The following is a 14130-nucleotide window of genomic DNA, read 5'->3' as shown; positions in this document are numbered from 1 at the left end:
GGACTCTGCCTCTCAGAAAGATCACAGGGCACCATCTTGACTCACAGGTCTTGGGCCTCTGATCTGCCAAGCCCTGTCCTGTCCGGGCTCGACACATGATACTCTCTTCTGCAATCACAAGTGTGGCTTGGAAATTGGTGTTTTTGCATACTTGTGTGAATGTGGTACCTTGTAGTAACTAGCACATGTGCATAGAGCAGTTTTAGAGGACCGATTCTGTTTTTCATTTCCCAGAAGTCACTATCATGTAGATTTTCTGAGAAACGTTTGTATGTAACAGGATAATGTACTGGTTTTTGTCTTTTTTGTTTCCTGTTCTTATGCCATGCTGTGATGTTGCCCTTCTTGAGAGACAATGATGCCAGATAGTGGGATGGACAGGCTGAACACAAGAATCAGAAGGAAGTGGTTTCCCTAGCAACAATAACCATGCAAGGGGAGCCACAATACTTATCCATTACTCCTGTCTCTTCCTCTGGTTTAAATAACACAGAGGATCTGAATGCTAAGTATCTGATTCTGAATCACTTCTAGTGGATGGAATTGCAGCAAATCAACACACTCTAAAAAGAATTTGTAAGTCTGACGAGTGCCATATACTTTTCTATGTTAATAGACACCTTGTAAAAAGTATCTCCTTCCTATAAGTGTATTGTTGCTTTTGTACTTTTCATGACATGAAGCTGAGATAGTTTTCTCCTCAAAAGTATACCAAATTCTGAAGTCAGTGGTGCTATAAAAAAGCTGTAGATATAGTAGATAATTATGCAAGCAAAGAATTTGCAAAAAGACCAGATCTTTAAAAAATTATAAGAAAACTCTCATTATATCTCTTACATTTCAAAATTATCCTCCCTACACAGTGGCCAAAAACAATCTGTAGATGAAGTGATATAATGATAATAAAGGCAAAGAAGTTACTCTAAGTTAATAACTTCATTCTAGTTCTTCATAGTGCTTTTTTAAGAAGTTTTTGCTCTTCTCTGAATTTTGCACTTATTTTATTGATGGTTTGACGTGAGTGTATTATCATTCTGATGTGATTGTTAGTTACTGCTGATTAAATATTTATTAAGTGGGAAGAATGGTGCATTAAAGAATGCTCTCTGTATTTGCTGATCACTTCACACACATGCACACACATATATATCTCATCCCACACAACCAGGTATAATTTTGATATCTGACAATTACACACAGCCTAAAGTCAAAAAGCTGTCATTGTATCTGAAGACAACTAACTATTGATGAAAGAAATGACCACTTTTTAAAATACTATCTCTCAAACACTGACCCAACTTTGAAAAATAGGTCACTACCCATTATTTTCTTTTCTGACTTAAAACTGATGAACTCTAAAGTAATGAATAGTTATATATTCCTGAACAAAAATTCATTGAGCTAAATTGGGTAAAAGTATAGGACAAGGCTTGGAGAATTTTGAGCATGACTTTACTAGCTACTTTACAAGCCAGGCTTCAGCAATATGTAAACCGTGAACTCCCAGATGTTCAAGCAGGTTTTAGAAAAGGCAGAGGCACCAGAGATCAAATTGCCAACATCCGCTGGATCATGGAGAAAGCAAGAGGGTTTCAGAAAAACATCTATTTCTGCTTGATTGACTATGCCAAAGCCTTTGACTGTGTGGATCACAATAAACTGTGGAACATTCTGAAAGAGATGGGAATACCAGACCACCTGACCTGCCTCTTGAGAAACCTGTATGCAGGTCAGGAAGCAACAGTTAGAACTGGACATGGAACAACAGACTGGTTCCAAATAGGAAAAGGTGTACATCAAGGTTGTATATTGTCACCTTGCTTATTTAACTTATATGCAGAGTACATCATGAGGAACACTGGGCTGGAAGAAGCACAAGCTGGAATCAAGATTGCTGGGAGAAATATCAATAACCTCAGATATGCAGATGACACTACCCTTATGGCAGAAAGTGAAGAGGAACTCAAAAGTCTCTTGATGAAAGTGAAAGAGGAGAGTGAAAAGGTTGGCTTGAAGCTCAACATTCAGAAAACAAAGATCATGGCATCTGGTCCCATCACTTCATGGGAAATAGATGGAAAAACAGTGGAAACAGTGTCAGACTTTGTTTTTTTGGGCTCCAAAATCACTGCAGATGCTGATTGCAGCCATGAAATTAAAAGACGCTTGCTCCTTGGAAGGAAAGTTATGACCAACCTTGATAGTATATTAAAAAGCAGAGACATTACTTTGCCAACCAAGGTCCATCTAGTCAAGGCAATGGTTTTTCCCGTGGTCATGTATGGATGTGAGAGTTGGACTGTGAAGAAGGCTGATCACCGAAGAATTGATGCTTTTGAACTGTGGTGTTGGAGAAGACTCTTGAGAGTCCCTTACACTGCAAGGAGATCCAACCAGTTCATTCTAAAGGAGATCAATCCTGGATGTTCATTGGAGGAACTGATGCTAAAGCTGAAACTGCAATACTTTGGCCACCTCATGCGACGAGTTGACTCACTGGAAAAGACTCTGATGCTGGGAAAGGTTGGGGGCGGGAGGAGAAGGGGACGACGGAGAATGAGATGGCTGGATGGCATCACCGACTCTGTGGACATGAGTTTGAGTGTACTCCGGGAGTTGGTGATGGACAGGGAGGCCTGGCGTGCTGTGATTCATGGGGTCGCGGAGAGTCGGACACGACTGAGAGACTGAACTGAACTGATAGGACAAGGCTATCTAATAGAAATATAATCTGAGTTACAAACACAAGCTACAGATGAAATTTTTAAATTTTCTAATAGCTGCTTTTATAAAAAGGAAGAACAGATGAAATTAATGTTAATAGTATCTTAAGCAAATATCTAAAATATCATTTCCATTTGTCACTAACATAAGAATTACTAGTGAGGTCTTACACTGGATTTTTCAAACTCAGTCTTCAACATCTGACTTGTATTTTACATTTGTGTACATCTCAGTTTGGCCCAGCCATATTTCTAGTGTTTAACAGCCACATGTGGCTGGTGGTTTCCATGTGGGACAGCACAGGTCTAGAACATCAGATGTCACAAAAGGCATTTGAGTTTCTTTAAGTTTCTTAAAAGTTAAAATGCTGACCCTATAGGTAAGATTTAAGTAAAATAAGTGGGAAAAAAAAGTATTTCTTGAGCTATCTGGAAAAGTTAATAAATTGGCAATGTTTTCAGGATTCATTAATAGGTACTCCTGAAAAAGTGTTTAAATCAATAATCATAAGAACTTTTCCAAGGTTCTTCCCAGAGATCTTAATTAAGTTGATGATAATATAATTTCAGTGACTAGAAAGCAGTGGTAAATTTAGCTAATTCTGTTAATCCCATAAGATATTCTTGGAAAAAAATTCTTTGCAGATTTAGTATGTCAGGTTGTTGAGTTAGAATAGCAGAATTGGGAATATCTTGCAGAAACTAGCTTTTTGCTGAATTTCTTTATAACCAAAATCTGGGGGATGTAAATATACACTATGGACTGAGTGACCAAACTGAGGAAACCATTAAGATTTTTTAGAGGAGGTTTCATTCCAATCTCCTCAATTATAGAGAGATATTTGCTTTTTCTGAATGATATTACAGAGAAAAAACAGAGAAAGAAAGGGTATGAATGGTTTAGCTCTGCCAACTGGCTGAGTCAAGAAAATGCCTTTTTCTCCCTGTTTGCTGTAATATTTAGATATCACTTTCAGAAAGACCAGCTAGCAGGAATCACAAGCAAATTTTTAATAATTTCCAAGGATATCATAAGTACAAAGATATCTGGAATAAATAAGGAACTATTATGTGAGCTCACAAACTCATTTATAAGCTTTCTATTTTCAAAAAAGTTTGAGACAAGTGTTTCATTTGGCAATTCCCCTATCTACCATTTATTAATTCTATTAATGGTTGAACACGATTTCTGAGAACTTATTCTCATTAGACTACTTGAACAAATCCAAATTGTCAATGATTAATAATAACCAATTTGTGAATTCAAGTGAAAAATTATCTATTATAAAATGGATCAGACTAATAGAAGAACTAGATTTCTACATGTACAGGGGTGAAAGTGTCTTGTGAGATACAAAAACAAACAGCAATAATTGGTGGTATGTTACCTTTATAACCTCATTTGCTTCATTTACTGAGTCAATCAGTATTTTTTAGAACTCCCACTATAAACAAATTGCTTTTCTTAGAGGAAGTAGGAACTCAAAAACAAATCAAATGTGAATTCTACATTTAAGGATTTATAATGTAGTGGGTGGAAAAAAGACCATAAATAATTATAGAGGAGACCTAAGAATTTTGAGAGCTCTGAAGACTGGAGAAAGATCAATAACCTCAGATATGCAGATGACACCACCCTTATGGCAGAAAGCGAAGAAGAACTTAAAGAGCCTCTTGATGAAAGTGAAAGAGGAGAGTGAAAAAGTTGGCTTAAAGCTCAACGTTCAGAAAACTAAGATCTTGGCATCCAGTCCCATCACTTCATGGCAAATAGATGGGGAAACAGTGGAAACCGTGGCTGACTTTATTTTTGGGGAGGGCTCCAAAATCACTGCAGATGGTGACTGCAGTCCTGAAATTAAAAGATGCTTTCTCCTTGGAAGAAAAGCTTTGACAAACCTAGACAGCATATTAAAAAGCAGAGACATTACTTTGCCAACAAAGGTCCGTCTAGTCAGGGCTATGGTTTTTCCAGTAGTCATGTATGGATGTGAGAGTTGGACTGTGAAGAAAGCTGAGCGCCAAACAATTGATGCTTTTGAACTGTGATGTTGGAGAAGACTCTTGAGAGTCCCTTGGATTGCAAGGAGATCCAACCAGTCCATCCTAAAGGATATCAGTCCTGAGTGTTAATTGGAAGGACTGATGTTGAAGCTGAAACTCCAATACTTTGGCCACCTGATGCAAAGAACTGACTCATTTGAAAAGACCCTGATGCTGGGAAAGATCGAAGGTGGGAGGAGAAGGGGACGATGGAGGATGAGATGGATGGATGGCATCACAGACTCAATGGACATGAGTTTGGGTAAACTCCGGGAGTTGGTGATGGAGAGGGAGGCCTGGTGGGCCACAGTCAACGGGGTCTCAAAGAGTCAGACATGACTAAGTGACTGAACTGAACTGAAGACTGGAAATCAGCTTCAAGGGTAGGAGCTGGTATTGTCAGGAAAGGAGGCAGAGCCACTTTCCAGCAGTAGATTTAAGTAGATTTGAGCTGGGCCTTGATGAATGGAATGAATTGAGTCTTAAGAAAAAGAAGGTGTTTAGGTAGAGAAAATGCTAACAAAGGCAAGACTCTTGCAGGAACACAGGAAAAAATCTGATCTGGAACTGCTGATATATGTCTATACATTTTTCAAAGATCTTGTTCTGCATGGAAAAAGTTTTACCACATTAAGGTTTAGCTAGAAAAAAAGGAAAGTAATTTATTTGCAGCAAATGGGAAAGAATCTTAGTTTAAATAATATGAATTATAATTCGATATTATCAGTAAAAAATGTTTTCCAGTAAACTTTGGCTTTATATTATTATTTTATAGCTGATATTATGCTTTTATGTTATCTATAGCAGAGTTACAGACAATTTTCTTAGCAATTGCTTATATTATTTAGAATTTTCCTACTGATTTCTTATATTACTTTTATGTTCACACCAAGTGTCTAAGATTCCTTGATGATTTGTATTGTGGCCAATACATGATGCTGTCAGATTTGTAAATTTATGCTAATGATAATGTTAAATGATAGCAAATTATTTGTAATTTACATTTTCCTAACAACTAATAATTGTTATGAAACTCTTTTGCTGTGTTTATAAGCTATGCATATTTTCTCCTCTATGAAATATCTGCTTTATTTTTTGTAGCCTAGTTTTCTACTGAATCTTCTTTTGTCTTCTTTTTATTTATGAGTTTTTCGGTACCTAGTTCCTAATCATTTTCAAACAAAATGTCTCTTTGCTGAAAATATTTCAGTGTAGTATATTTTTGTTTCCTTCATACGTATTTTTAGGAACAGAAACTCTTAATTTTAATGCAGTTACAGTTAGCAGTCTCTTCTTATAATTTATAATTATTATTTTTTGTGCATTGCTTAAAAAATTCGTCCCTATCATGAGGTCATATTTTTCTCCCAAACTTCTTGCTTAATGAATATATCTTATTATGGATTAATTAAGAAATCCTTTCTATGATGTCATAAATATATTTTCTCTAAAAATGTTTACCCTTCACACTTATTTTTATTTCTTCAGTACTGGACTTTTGCTTATGATATTGGTAGAAACTTAACTGCCTTTTCCTTCTACATGGGTAAATAATTGTTATATCACTGTTAGAATAAAGCCACCACTAAGTTTTTGTACCTACTACCAAGTATTCCTGTTAAATCTGAAACTTTAGAAAGAGGAGGACGTATACAAGCAGTCATAAGAATAAATGTAGATCAGGAATCAGAAGCCATTTGGCCTTTTTGCTAGTTTAACAGATAGTGGAGACTATGAAAGAGAAGGAAGAGTGATTTCTACTGCCGAGATAAGCATCTTTCAATGCCATACTGAAAGGGAGAGGGTAGAAAGGAAAAATCAAATAGGAAATGGGCGTCCATTAAGGTGAAGACAGTTAGATGGATCCTAAGTTGGAGCCATTTATAATGTCCAGGATATTCATGAGTATGAATGTGGAATCAGAAACCATCAGAACTTAACTTTAAAGATCTGCTTTTAAGAAGACCTTTATTTACTGTCTACTTTTTTCCTTCATCTTGTCAGATATACATGTAAGCCACAGAGATATGAAGTGACTCCCCCAAAGATACATGGTGGGTTGGGGCAAAGTTATGATTATAGTTCAGATTAGACTTGTCAGGGTAGTAGACCTATAGCTAAATAAAAATGACAGGGACACATGCTTTTTGTTTTAATCCATCAACAGTTTTTGGCTTTTCTTTATTTGTTATAGACACGCAAAATCTAGCATAATGCAAAAAAAAATGCATTTTGAAATTTTTCTTCTCTATACCTCTACCAAGAAGGAAGTGTAAGCCTGAAGATAATTTCTATCATATTCTTAGCATGAGTGGATTTCCTCTTTTAAAGCTTATCAGTTGACTTCAGCGTGGAAAACATAGCAATAAAATATTTCTCTCTTGATAAACAAGTTGAACTTCCTCACCTTTGGTTAGCATGAATAGTTTTGTTTGGCTACTGACAAATAATAGTTTGAGGACAGTATAAAAGAGTAACCAAAAAATGCACACGTTTAGCTTCACTAGATTTCTTTTACAGTTGATAAAATGTTACAAAGCCCATAAGCTATGATCCATGTATTTATGACTTGAAGTTCTATAACTTTATTTTCTCTTGTGGACAAAAAGACAATAGTTATAATAATTTGTCTTATAGATAGAATTTTCATTCTTTGACAAAGATAGTCTGTCTGGTACATGGGTTATAGCACTTGATTGCCAGGAAATTATTTCCCAGACTACTATCTACAAAAGCAACTTTTCTTTTATAAATACGCATCAGCAGACTTGAACTCTGGAAAGAGCTTCTTCCTTTTTCTTTAAAACAGAATTATTCTGCAAATACCCATCAACTTCTTGTTGTAGTTGTTGCTAAGTCACTTCAGTCGTGTCCGACTCTGTGTGACCCCATAGATGGAAGCCCACCAGGCTCCCCCATCCCTGGGACTCTCCAGGCAAGAACACTGGAGTGGGTTGCCATTTCCTTCTCCAATGAGTGAAAGTGAAAAGTGAAAGTGAAGTCGCTCAGTCGTGTCCGACCCTTAGCGACCCCACGGACTGCAGCCCACCAGGCTCCTCCATCCATGGGATTTTCCAGGCAAGAGTACTGGAGTGGCTTGCCATAGGTTTATGAAGTACCATTTAAGTTGTTTCTTAGTTTTTTTGTTTTGCATCCTTAAAACTTGACTCTATCTTAACATTGTTGCTATATCAAAAGGGGGACTCAAACCACAAAGTGAGGCCAAATCATTTTATAGGCACGTGGGGACATGAAACTGGCAGCAGCTTGTTCTGGCATGTGGACACTGGTGCTGATAAGTCACATCTTGGAATCCTCCCTCTAGCTTCTTACCGGCTTCCTGGGTGGTACCAGTGGTAAAGAACCCACCTGCAATGCAGGAGCAGTATGAGATGCGGGTATTACTACTAGGACCCAACTCTGCCCACCAGCTTGTTGGCATCAGCAGTACTTGGATGCTCAACCCAAGGAGTTAGCTGGGCAAAAACACAGCCCCATTCACCAGCAGGCCTTCTGACTTAACCCCTCTGAGCCCATAGCTGCCCTAGGAATGGCCCTGTCCACCAGGGGGTGCAGGACCAGCAGCACATACCCAGGCACTGGCACTAGCCCCAGGGACCCCAGGGCACTTCATCCAGAGACCTTAGGACCCAGCTTTGTGCACAGTGGGCAGTCACCACCCCTAGGACTCTCCACTCCCTTGCTGTACCCACAAGTGAGCTGGCACTAGCCTCAGGATCAGCCCACCCACCAGTGGGCAGGAATTAGCTCTGGAATGCCCTGGGCCCCAGCTCCATGAACCAGCAGGTAGATACCAGCCCCGGGACCACTGCAATCCCACAGCCTGCCATGACAGGACTCAGCCCATCCATGGGCAGGATGGCATCAACCCTGGGACCACTTGGGCTCCAGTCCTGCCCACCATCAGGCCAACACCAACTCTGAGACAACTTGGACACTCAGTCAGCCATCCCAGGATTTAGCCTCAATCACCAGCAGGCTGGCACCAGCTTCTGGGCACTCTGGACCCTGTAGTCAGCTGTGTCAGGAAAAGACCTCACCCACAAGAGAGTCAACACCAGCTCGAGGAGCCTCAGGGTCTAAAGTCAGAGACCCTAGGATCCAGCTCTGCCTGCTGTGGGGCTGGTAGAGTACCTGGACTTGACTTCACCCACTGAAGGTCAGGTACCAGCTCTAGGATCTTGTGGGCGCTGACACCACCCATCAGCAGGTAGACATCAACCCCAGGACCACCACAGCTCTTCAACCTGCCTTGTCAGGACCCAGCCAGCCCACCAGCAAGTTTGTAGCAGCTCCAGGATGCTATGGGTCTTGGTCCCACCAAACAGTAGGCCAACACCAGCTCCAAGATACCTTGGACCCTTTGACCAACTGCCTGGGATCCAGCCCTACTCACCAGTGGGACAGTACCAGCTTTGGGACATCCTAGGACCTGCAGCCAGTCATATTAGCAATTGAACCCATGTATCAGCAGGCTGACACTAGGAACTGACTGGGAATCTTGACCTTACAACTACCCATCCCAGAATCTGTTGATGCGTACCAGTGGGCCAGAGCCAGCCCTGGGATCCCCAGGGTCCCATATCCAGTAATCTCATGACACAGCCCTGTCAACCACTGGCCAGTAGTTTCCACACAAGGCAGAGCCTGGCAACCAACTGGACCAGGGGTCAGCCATCCCCACTAGACTGCCAACAGTAGTCAACCTGCCACAACAGAAGGACCACAGAGTCCAAAATAGGGGAGACCACTACAGAATATAGCTCAGAAGACCAGAGGGGAATGCACTGCTAAGATGCTTGCTGCTGCTAAGTCACTTCAGTCGTGTCCGACTCTGTGTGACCCCATAGACGGAAGCCTACCAGGCTCCCCCGTCCCTGGGATTCTCCAGGCAAGAACACTGGAGTGGGTTGCCATTTCCTTCTCCAATGTGTGAAAATGAAAAGTGAAAGTGAAGTCGCTCAGTTGTGTCCAACCCATAGCAACCCCACGGACTGCAGCCTACCAGGCTCCTCCATCCATGGGATTTTCCAGGCAATAGTACTGGAGTGGCTTGCCATTGCCTTCTCCTGCTAAGATGCTTAGGATGTCTCCTAAAAAGGCCACTTCTCCAAGTTGGGGGATATAGTCAACCTATGAGATACAAAGGAATAGATACAGCAAATTAGGCAAAAAGAGATGACAGAAGAACATATTTCAAAGGAAGGAATAAGACAAATCCTCAGAACTACATGAAGTTGAGATGGTAATGATCATAAAGATTAGCAGAGACTTGAAAGAAGAATAGATGAATGCAACAAGAAGTTTAACAAGAGTTAGAAGACAAAGAAGAAATAAACAGAGCTGATGAATACAAAATTGAAGTGAAAAAAATACACTAGGAGGAATCAACATATATTAGAAGATACAGAGGAATGAGAATGGATCAATAAGCCAAAAGGCAGAGGAGTAGAAATCACTGAAGTTGAACATAAGAAAAACATTAGGACAGTTTAAGAAATCTCTGAGACATCAAACATATTAACATTCACAATATAGGGATCCCAGAAAAAGAAAAGAGAGAAAGGAGCAGAGAATACATTTGAACATAATAGCTCAAAACTTCCTTAACTTGAGAACAAAACAGATATCCAGATCTAGGAAGCACAGAGTCCCAAACAGTATCAACCCAAAGAGGGTCAAGCCAAGACACACTGTAATTAAAGTGGCAAAGGTTGAATATAAAGAGGATATTAAAACAGCAAGGGAAAAGCAACGAATTACAGACAAGGGAATTCCCATAAGCTATAATCTGACTTTTCAGCAGAAACTTCGTGGGCTAGAAGTTCAGTTCAGTCGCTCAGTCGTGTCCAACTCTCCACGACCCCATGAATCACAGCACACCAGGCCTCCCTGTCCATCACCAACTCCCGGAGTTCACTCAAACTCATGTCCACAGAGTCGGTGATGCCATCCAGCCATCTCATTCTCTGTCGTCCCCTTCTCCTCCCGCTCCCAACCTTTCCCAACATCAGAGTCCTTTCCAGTGAGTCAACTCATCGCATGAGGTGGCCAAAGTATTGGAGTTTCAGCTTTAGCATCAGTCCTTCCAATAACACCCAGGATTGATCTCCTTTAGAATGGACTGGTTGGATCTCCTTGCAGTACAAGGGACTCTCAAGAGTCTTCTCCAACACCACAGTTCAAAAGCATCAATTCTTCAGCGATCAGCTTTCTTCACAGTCCAACTCTCACATCCATACATGACCACGGGAAAAACCATAGCCTTGACTAGACGGACCTTGGTTGGAAAAGTAATGTCTCTGCTTTTTAACATGCTGTCTAGGTTGGTCATAACTTTCCTTCCAAGGAGTAAGCGTCTTTTAATTTCATGGCTGCAATCAGCATCTGCTGTGATTTTGGAGCCCAAAAAAATAAAGTCTGACACTGTTTCCACCGTTTTCCCATCTATTTCCCAGGAAGTGATGGGACCAGATGCCATGATCTTTGTTTTCTGAATGTTGAGCTTCAAGCCAACCTTTTCACTCTCCTCTTTCACTTTCATCAAGAGGCTTTTGAGTTCCTCTTCACTTTCTGCCATAAGGGTAGTGTCATCTGCATATCTGAGGTGATTGATATTTCTCCCAGCAATCTTGATTCCAGCTTGTGCTTCTTCCAGCCCAGTGTTCCTCATGATGTACTCTGCATATAAGTTAAATAAGCAAGGTGACAATATACAGCCTTGACGTACTCCTTTTCCTATTTGGAACCAGTCTGTTGTTCCATGTACAGTGGATGGCACAATATATTTAAAGCAATGAAAGGGGAAAATCTATAACCAAGAATACTCTACGAGGCAAGGCTTTCATCAGATCTGATGGAGAGATCAAAAAGTTTTACAGACAAGCAAAATCTAAAAGTTCAACACCACGAAATCAGCTTTACAAGAAAAATTACAGGGACTTAAATAAGTGAAAAAGGGAAGGATACAATTAGAAATGTGAAAATTACAAAAAGGAAAAGCTCACTAATAAAGGCAAATACACAGTAAATGTAGTAAATCAACAACATATAAAGTTAGCAGGAAGGTTAAAAGACAAAACTAGTAAAATTGTACATAGCCACAATAAGTAGTTGTGGGATTTACAAAAGAAAAATGTATAAAATATGATGTCAGAAGGAGCAATCATGGGGAGAGAGGAGTAAGAATGCAGGCTTGTTGAAATGCATTTGAAATTAAGAGAAAATCAACTTAAATGCATTTGTATACATAGAAAGATTCCTATATATATAAACCTTATGGTAACTACAAACCCCATATCTATAATAGATACACACACGCACATACACACACACGAAGAAAATCTAAAAATAAACTAGTAATCTAATCATAAAGGAAAAGAACAAAAGAAGGAACAAAAAGGAACTATAAAACAACCCCCAAACAATTATCAATTGGCAATAAGTACACACCTATTAATAATTACTTCAAATGTAAATGGACTAGACACTCCAATGAAAAGTCATTGGGTACTCTTCCCAGCTGGAACCATGGAGGATGCAAAATAGAAGAAAAAGAAGGTTCCTATTGTGCCAGAAACCCTTAAGAAAAAGTGAAAGAATTTCACAGAGTTTGAGATTAAGCACCTGAGAAAGAAGCTTGCCCAAAAGATGCTTTGAAAGGCAAGGAGGACTCATACCTATGAAACAGCTAAGCCCTGTCACATGGAGTACAAGCAGATGTATAGAACTGAAATTTGAATGGCTAGGATGATAAGAAAAAGCAGCAACTTTTACGTACCCACAGAACCCAAATCTTCATTTAAAATCATCAGGATAAGAGGTATCAATGGTGTGAGCCCAAGGTTTAAAAAGTGTTGCAGCTTCTTTGCCTCCATAGGATCTTCAATGGCACCTCTGCAAAGTCAGTTCAGTTCAGTTCAGTCGCTCAGTCATGTCCGACTCTTTGCAACCCCTTGAATCACAGCACGCCAGGCCTCTCTGTCCATCACCAACTCCCAGAGTTCACCCAAACTCACGTGCACTGAGTTGGTGATGCCATCCAGCCATCTCATCCTCTGTCGTCCCCTTCTCCTCTGGCCCCCAATCCCCCCCAGTATAAGGGTCTTTGCCAATGAATCAACTCTTCACATGAGGTGGCCAAAGTATTGGAGTTTCAGCTTTAGCATCAGTCCTTCCAATGAACACCCAGGACTGATCTCCTTTAGGATGGACTGGTTGGTCAACAAGGCTTCAATTAACATGCTGAGAATTGTGGAACTATACACTGTACAGGAGTACTCAAGCCTGAAGTCAGTAAATGAATTTATCTACAAGCATGGTTAGGGCAAAATCAGCAAGAAGCAATTTGCCCTGACATATAACAAGCTGATTGCTCAATCTGTGGCAAATATGGCATTATCTACAAGGAGGATCTGATTCATGAGATCTATACTGTTGGAAAACATTTCAAAGAAGCAAACAACTTTCTCTGGACCTTCGAATTGTATTCTCCATGAAATGGAATGAAGAAAAAGACCACTCATTTTGTAGAAGGTAGAGATACTGGCAACAGGGAAGATCAGATCAACAGGCTTATTAGAAGGATGAACTAATATATCTATTATGATTATTTCTGTAATCTGGTGAGTTAATAAGCAGAGATAGCTTTAAAATTGAAAAAGAAGTCATAGAGTGGCTGAATGAATACAAAAATATGATCCATATATATGATGCCCACTAGAGACTCACTTCAGATCTAAAAATACACACGGACTGAAAGTGGTGGATGGAAAAGGTATTCCATCCAAATGGAAATGAAAAGACAGCCAGGGTAGCAATACTTATGTTAGAAAAAATAACTTTAACACCAAGACTGTAATAAAAGATAAAGAAGTATATTACCTAACAATCAATGATCAATACAAGAAGAAAACATAAAACTGTAAATATATATGCATGCAATATAAGAGCACCTAAATACATAAAGCCAGTATTAACAGACACAAAGGGAGAAGCTGACAGCAACGCAACAACAGTGAGGGACTTTAACACCCACTAAACCAATGGGCAAATCATCGGAACAGAAAGCCAACAAGGAAACACTGGCCTCAAAGAACACATTAGACCAAACAGGTTTGATGCACATTTATAGACCATTCTGTCAAAAAGAAGTACAGCACACATTCATCTCACATGCACATGGAATATTTTCCAGGATATATTACATGTTAGACAACAAAACAAGTCTCACTAAATGTAAGAAAACTGAAATCATCTTTTCTCCCATCCAAGTACTAACCAGGCCCAACACTGCTTAGCTTCTGAGATCAGATGATATCAGGGGCGTTCAGGGTGGTATCGC

General features: G+C 39.8%; 1 pseudogene; it reads left to right on the top strand.

The window, feature by feature from the left end:
• The first annotated feature begins 10604 nt into the window (after positions 1 to 10604).
• Positions 10605 to 13381, top strand: LOC129558711 (large ribosomal subunit protein uL30-like; annotated as a pseudogene).
• The last annotated feature ends 749 nt before the right edge of the window (positions 13382 to 14130 follow it).

The sequence above is a fragment of the Moschus berezovskii genome, chromosome 8, assembly GCF_049115385.1.
Source record: "Moschus berezovskii isolate FMDL1 chromosome 8, NW_MosBer_1.0, whole genome shotgun sequence".
NCBI lineage: Eukaryota > Metazoa > Chordata > Mammalia > Artiodactyla > Moschidae > Moschus > Moschus berezovskii.
Note: the sequence above shows the minus strand (reverse complement) of the source record. Positions and strands in the feature narration are given on the sequence as shown.